Source organism: Enhydra lutris, unplaced genomic scaffold, assembly GCF_002288905.1.
Source record: "Enhydra lutris kenyoni isolate GAN:26980312 unplaced genomic scaffold, ASM228890v2 scaffoldscaffold17, whole genome shotgun sequence".
Lineage (NCBI taxonomy): Eukaryota > Metazoa > Chordata > Mammalia > Carnivora > Mustelidae > Enhydra > Enhydra lutris.
In genome coordinates this window covers 50820762-50828830 of record NW_019154101.1, presented here as the reverse complement: position 1 = coordinate 50828830, position 8069 = coordinate 50820762, and positions in this window count along the sequence as shown.

Genomic DNA, 8069 nt, shown 5'->3' with positions numbered 1-8069 from the left:
TTTCTTTCTTTCTTTCTTTCTTTCTTTCTTTCTTTCTTTCTTTCTTTCTTTCAAGATTTGTTAATATACTTAGAGCGAGGGAGAAAGAACATGAGCCAGGGGAAGGGTAAAGGGAGAAGGAAAGAGAATCTCCAGCAGGCTTCCCACTGAGAACAAAGCCTTTTGTGGGGCTCAATCTTATGACCCTGAGATTATGACCTGAGCTAAAAATAAGAGTCAGGCTCTTACCCAACTGAGCCACCCAGGCACTCCTCATCCATTTTGTTTTTTAAATTCTACACAAATGAAATCATATGGTATTTGTCTTCCTCTAACTGACTTATTTCACTTAGCATAATATACTCTAGCTCCACCCACATCATTGCGAATGGCAAAATTCCATTATTTTTGATGGCTGAGTAGTAGTCCTTTGTGTGTGTGTGTGTGTGTGTGTGTGTGTGTGTGTGTGTGTGTGTATACTACATCTTCTTTATCCATTCATCAGTTGATGGGGATTTGGGTTCTTTTCCATTGTTCAGCTGTTGTTGATAATATCCTGCTATAAACATCCAGGTGTATGTACTTCTTTGAATGTATTTTTGTATCCTTTGGGTGAATACCTATGGTAATGCAATTGCTGGGTCATAGGGTAGCTCTATTTTTAGCTTTTTGAGGAACCTCCATACTGTTTTCCAGAGTGACTGCACCAGTTTGCATTCCCACCAACAATGCAAGAAGGTTCCCCTTTCTCCATATCCTTGCCAACACCTGTTGTCTCTTATGCTATTGATTTTAGCCATTCTGACCAGTGTGAGGTGGAATCTCATCGTGGGTTTGATTTGCATTTCCCTGATGATGAGTGAAGTTGAACACCTTTTCATGTGTCTGTTAGCCATCTGGATGTAGAAGTGCATTTTAGTAGTGACTTTTGGGTATACAAATTCAATAGTACTTAATAAATTACACCTCCTTTCAACTTACCTGAAATGTTGTTCTTGGGTAAAGAATTATTCATCCTTCAGTGTCTTATGAGTAAGGTAAAAGATCGGGAAATTTTTTATTATCATAGCAATAGTTTTGCACTTTCAAAATTTTTTCATCAGTAAGTATTGAACATCTTCTGTTTGCTTGGCATTAGATGCCGGTTAAAGCAGTGAAAAAAACTTCTGGTGTCTTCAAATGCCTTGTAAAAGTTGAAATGCTGGTTTCCTGGAAAAACCTTCTTACAAGAACATATCTGAGTTGGCAGGAGCAAAAGTGTTGCCTCTTGGCTCTTCTATGAGTTGGTGCCCTTGCCCTTATTACAATGTTACAGATCCCAGATGGTCACTGCAAAATGCTTTCTCCTGTGCCAAGGTACAACAGGGATGCATTATCGCCTTAACTCTGAGTTTGTTTTGTGGTTTTCTTTGGAAACCCTAACATCATTTAAATGCAATTTTTTCAATTTGGCTCTGTTTACAGAACTGTAATAAGATATTTCTCTATTAATAGCAGGAAGGGAAAACCTTGCTTGTTTAGGGTTTTGGAAAACTCCTGCACATTTTTCTTAAAGGCATTTGGTGAAATGGATTGAGGGAGATTTGTGGATTCCTTTTTCTTAATTTGCCTAAATGAATTTCAAGGAAAAATTAGTCAAACTGTATGTTTCTCAAATGAAATAGAAGCTTTCACTCTGCAACAATAAAGAGAATCTTAAAGGAACTTCCATCAAGGAATGTTACAAGGCTCCAGTAGTGCCTTGCCTTAGGGAAGGTTGGCTCAGAATGAATGAACATCAAGGTGGGTCCCTTATAGGTTCTGCTCATTTTGTCTTTCTGAAGTTGATAACCTTGTTGTGTAGGGAAGAGAGAAACTAGTAATTGTCTATGTTTAAATGTCTTCTGTCTGCTCAGTTTTACCTTAAGGAAATATAAAGACATAGAGTCAGAAGAGCCCGAGAGTTCAAGTAGGAGAGTTGTGTGTGGAGAAGCCAGTGACCTTCAGTGGTAACGCATGTTGCCCCACCCACAAGCTTCGGACTAGACATTCAGCAAATTCAGTGGTCATCTCCAATGTTAGCAAACATTTTCAAACTTCCTTGTATTTTCTTCATGTTTTTCCCTCAGTCCTGAATATCCTTCAAACCTACATTCTCATTTTTCAAAGACTTAAACTCAAGTCTTTCTTCAGTGGAGCTTTTCTAATTTCCATTCCTTCCATCATCCTTTCCTCAGTGGAAATAAACTCTCCCTCTAAAATATTCTCACAGCACTCTGTGCATACTTCTTTTATTTTTTATCTTTTTATTTTATTATTTATTAACATATAATGTATTATTTGTTTGGCACAGGAATATATCTCAACATCTGCTTTTCATGTAGGTCAACTAGCCCAGCTACAATGGGGGAGCCACAAAGAGGAGGAGCTGTATCTCTCTCTTTCTCTCTCTCTCTCTCTCTCTCTTTTTTTTGGCCACAGCCTATAATAAAGATAAAAAGTGATTAATGAAGGAATAAATACATGAATACATGTGTCAATAAATGAATAAAATAAGAAACTTGGGGATTTTGTAGGCCTGGGTAGATTGGTAGATCTAGAGGTTTTGTTTGGTGAGCGGCCAATTTGCCATTATCAATGGAGATACAGAGGACTGTGGCTTCCTCACCAAAGATAAGGAAGAAGATCTCTCTCCCTCTTTTCTCTCACTTTCTTTCCTTCTTTTCCCTCCTTCCTTTTCTTCCTTCCCTCCCTCCCTCCTTCCTTCTTTCCATTTTTCCTTCCTTTCTCTGCTTGAGCTGAATTATATAAAGAGAGGTTTGTAGCTACAACCTAATTAAGATACTGCTCCCCAAACTGTAGGCATTTTATTATGAATATTGTTGAAAACCATTAGGATGTTATGTGAATTAAAGGGGAGATACTGCTAAGGGAAGAATGTGTTACATGCAGCTTGAAGATCACTCAGTGTATGGAGCTTCAGGGGCTGAAGTCGTGATTTCAGGAATTGACTATTTCTGTTAGAGGCACCTTCTAGAGTCTAGTCTAGAAATCACAGAAGGGAAGTGAGACTTTCTACATCCTGTCATTGAGCTAGCCACAGACGTATTGTTGATTGACGCAAGATGGTCAGGCTGATGGAGAAGCCCAGGCTTTATAGGAGATGGGCCTATTATATCCTGGGAGTCATGGGTTCAGTGGCTCTAAAGGGATTGCTGTATTGGGTTACTAACACGCTTACTTCCAGGTTATTAGTTGTATATCTATGCAAATGAGTTGATATTGTGGTAAATATCATTTCATCTAGAAAAAGCCCTTATTTTATAATATAAAAAATAAAATTGCAGAAGAGGACCTAGAGATCTCTCCATCTCCCATGGATTAGAGGTTTGTGTCAGGAAAAAAATATGTTTTCTCTCTTGGTGGAGACCCAAGACACTTTAGAGAAAATCTTTGCTCTGAGAAAAACCATAACAATTGCTATTGACCCAGCAGCGGGTGCCATCTTAGGGGCTGGCAGTTTAGATGAGTGAGACACTGCATATTGGGGCACACATGCTCCTTCTTGCTTATCTGTCCATTCCTCTTTCTCTGGAGTATAAGAGAATACTTCGGCATGTTTGTTGGTTTTCATATTCTAGTGGTGAGCTCCACCTAACAGGTTGGGAGCAAAATAGGAATCAATGGGGGGAAAGAGTATCCATACAGAAGGAGGCCCTACTGAGTTCACAGGGTATCTCTTACCTGGCTCTGCTTTGGGGCTACCAGGTATCTTCCCAGATTGATAAAACGGAATTTTGTGTCTGTTTTTTCCTATTTTCTATGTGAATGTGTAATGCGTCTTTCTGAACCCCAGGGAGAAGGTTGTGAATGACAGCCTGAGTTCCTAACCCATTTGTTGGATTATTACATGAAGTCTACTCATTCATTCATCTCTGGATTTAGAATTTGTTGAGCACTTGCCCATGACTGATTCTGCTGCAAGAGATGTGGTGATGAGCAAGAAATAGTGGTTCTTTTGGGGCTGGTTCAGAGCCTCATCAGAGGGTCACATGTTCAAACACATAGTCAAGATACAACATAGTAAATGTTAAAATACAGGTAGTACCAAGAGTACTAAGTGGTAGTACCGAGTACCAGGAACATTGGAGGATGTGCCTAAGATAATATGGCAGGGAGGAGAGGGATCAAGGAAAGCTGTGAAGGCAAGGTTCTACTTGACAAAAGTCGGGAAGGCTGGGGAAAATGGAGGATGAAAGTGCTGAATCACTAAATTCTCCTGAAACCAATATTTCACTCTTTGTTAACTAACTGAATTTAAATAAAAACTTGAAAAAAATGGGTAATAGTCCAAAGGAACTTTGTGCAACCACGTAAATACTTCATCTGCATTGTCCCATACAGTAGTCATAAGTGGCTAGCGCTTCAAATGAGGCAAATACAATAAAAGACTGATTTTTAAATTTTACTTAATATTATTTCAAGTTTAAATAGCCACATTTGGCTAGTGGCTACCATTTTGGACAGTGAGCTCCAGGAAACTCAGCAAGGCAGAAAGTAATGCTTGTCCTAAAAGAAGTCTGGATAATGAGCAATGGACAGAACAGCTTTTGCATGGGGACGCCTGGGTGGCTCAGTGGGTTAAGGCTCTGCCTTCAGCTCAGGTCACGATCTCAGGGTCCTGGGATAGAGCCGTACATCGGGCTCTCTGCTCAGCAGGGAGCCTGCTTCTCCCCTTCTCTCTCTGCCTGCCTCTCTGCCTACTCGCGATCTCTTTCTCTCTGTCAAATAAATAAAATAAAATCTTTAAAAAAACCACAGCTTTTCAGTACATAGTTCACCTCCTGTGTGGAAGGTGCTTCTGGAGGGTTATTGTGAGTAGGTGGTGACTTTGTGGTCATTAAAATTTGGCTAATGCCGTGTGACTCTGCCAGGCAACTCACTCATGAACCCCTTTGCAGTTCTCCTTCTGTCCTCCAAACAGCTGGTCATCTTATACAAGCACCCAGCAATGACCCAGGCCTCCCATTGTTCCCCTTCTCTCAGGTAGAGAGGCCAACACCATAATTTCTGGGGAGTGTACACATTGTAATTCCCTTTGACAAGGTTTGCTTTGGGAAGAGCACTTATTAGGTCTCAAGCAGAGAGGGTTGTTTGTGGGCTCAGTCGTCACCTTCCAAGGTGACGGCCACCCTGGACCCTTTCTTGCCCCTACCCCCCCCCCCCCCAACTCTCTGGGCACTACCCGCCATTGAACTACAGGGTAAAGTGTCATATCATCTCGTCATCTCCTCTTGTCAAGCCAGACTGAAAGGCAGGTAATCATTTATTATGAGTCTTTCTCCTGTTTTGCTCCCATCAAATGAGTTAAGAAGGCACTCTCAGGGAAAGGTGGGGATGAAGCAATGCAGAATTTCCCTCCTGTGAAATATAAAAAAACAACTAGAGTTTGTGCAGCATTTTCTAGTACATACTGCATATTCACATACATGATTTCAGTTACAACATACATGATTTCTTTACAACAATCCCGTGAGATGCTCTGCTCCTCAGTTTATAAGTGAAGAAACCGGGGCTTGTAAACGTTAAGGAGTCGCCCATGGTCATCCCTGTCCAGTAACCAGCTGGGGCTCAGCCTTAGTCTTCTGATGCTTAAATGGGGTCTGACAGCACGTGGAAGAAAAGAGATCAAGGCAGTAAGAGCGATTGCGGAAAAATCCTTACTGGGAGGGGAGAAAGGGAAGGAAGGGAAGAAGGTGCTTCTTGCTGATTTTAACTAAAACACAAAGCTCCTGTCAGAGAAAGCAATTGGTTGGCAGGAGCAATCACCAAAACATATCCTTCAACACAACCTCCTCTTTCTACCTGCTTCCCATGAACAGGCCCCACCATGAATGGGTAACCGAGGGATTTAGAGCTGGGGAGAAGCCAGTGGGAAAGTCTCGGTTATATTAAGAGTAGTTAAAAAGATAAACTGAGACATATTAAATATCTTAAGAGTTTATCTGAGCAAAAATCAATTCTGGATGGACAGTACCAAATTGGAAATGGTTAGGGGCACTCCGTGGACAGGAACTTGGGGACAAACATTTACAGAGGAGAGGCAGAAGCCAAGAAAGGAAATTATTGATTGAAAGTAGCTTAAAGCCTATGGGCTGTTTGTGTTTGGTTGTCCTTAGTGTTTTGATTTTCTAACTATAGAGCTTTACAGGCTCAGATTTTGGTCTGCTGGTGTAGTTTGCCACAGAATTAGGCCACATCAGTCCAATGGTCTCTTTAATCAGCAGAGTTTACTACTAGAGATTGGAAAGAGGACAAATGAAACTGTCAGCTGTCCCTCCTATGATCTCCCTGGAAACATGTATCCAGAACTTCTAAATGCTATGGGAAAATATTGCTAAGAGTCAGGTTTTCATTTGAGAAGATTGTTTTTTCCACACCTCTTAAAAGAAGTAGAAAATATATTGAGAAAGTGAAAAATCAGAGAAGAAGAATGATATCAACTTGTCTCTTGAAGGAAAAGTTTACCTTGTACCAAAGTTCTCTGATCTTGGAACTGTCTTAGCTGAAGGAAGACCCTGTCAGCTTGAAATTTAAATCTTAAGATGTTTGATGTCATTGCCTAGTATTCTGATAGCACGAATTGTGATCCCAAGTCTCCTTGACATGTTTTAATTTCCAAATTAACAATTATTCATGGCCATCAGTTGTGGGGTGGGCATCTTTCTGGGCACTAAGAACACTGTGGTGAATAAGACACAGAATGTGCTGAACACAGTGTCTGATTGAACAGAGGAAACAGACATTTACCAACTCAAACAAATATAAAAATCACCACAGTGTAAGTGTTCTCCGTGCAAGGGGTATCGAGGGTGCTAGGAGAGCATATTCTAGGAAGAGTGCGATTGAAGAAAGGAATACTCTCGGTCTTGATTTTGAGTTTTAGGCTTAGACCTTCCACACGCACACACTTGTACCCTGGGCACACTGTACTGCTGCCCCTAGTACAGTGTGGGTTGTACGGGCTTCCTGTGTCTCTTGTTTCAGCAAACCAAGTACATTTGTGAGACTGCTTTGCCAGGAAAGGATGGGGAACATCTCTCGTGCAACGACCAGAGGGTGGCATTAAAAACACGAGCCTGCTCAGAAAAGGAGACTGACACACAGATGCAACTGGTATGTGTTTGCTTCTCGCCTGTCTGCGAACTAGCAAGCCTCTGATTCTCCCGGCAATCATGACAGTCTCTCAATATTATTTAGTAAATCCCTCTGGTCTGTTAGACCTTAAGTAAGGAAGAAGAGAAGATTATTTTATTTACTGGCAAGAGGGTGCAGTGAGATTTCATCATTTCTGTAACTGAATGTGGTTCCCCTATAAAAAACCAAGTGATTCATATTTTAAAACTGTTATTTAAATAAGGAAACACATAAATTTCATCCAAGCATCCTCTGTGTTAGAAGGGAAAACAGGGGACAACTTATTATTTACCAAGGACAAGGAAGTCCCTTAGGAGCATATCACTGGGGCCCAAAATAAACTGAGGGCACAAGCTCTTTACTATCTCTCTATATCCCACATTCTCTCTGTCTATCTCTATCATCTACATCTATATTTATCTATATCTATATCTATATCTATATCTATATCTATATCTATGTCTATATATAGATGTGATGATATGTAATTTTTTGGAATCAAACATGTGTTATCAGTTTTGGAACCACTAAGTACGAAACATGATACTAATTAAATGTGATACAAGGGTTTATCCATGGTCTTGTGTGACACACAAGTCAATCACACTAGTTTCTTGTTGCTTTGCAATTTCTTTGGTCACCCATTGCATTGTTTGGCATGCAATAGGCTATGTTTCTTTTCAGAGGGAGAGAGAGGGGTAGGGGAGGGGCAAAGGGAGAGGGAACAAGAGAACCCCACACAGGCTCCGTGCCCAATGCAGAGCCTGGATTCGGGGCTCATTCTAATGACCCTGAGATCATGACCTGAGCTGACATCAAGAGTCAGACACTTAACCTACTGAGCCACCCAGGTGCCCCTTTGAACTTGTCTTCAACAGACTCTAAAGTGGCTTCTTCTACTTGTTTAGTCCCAT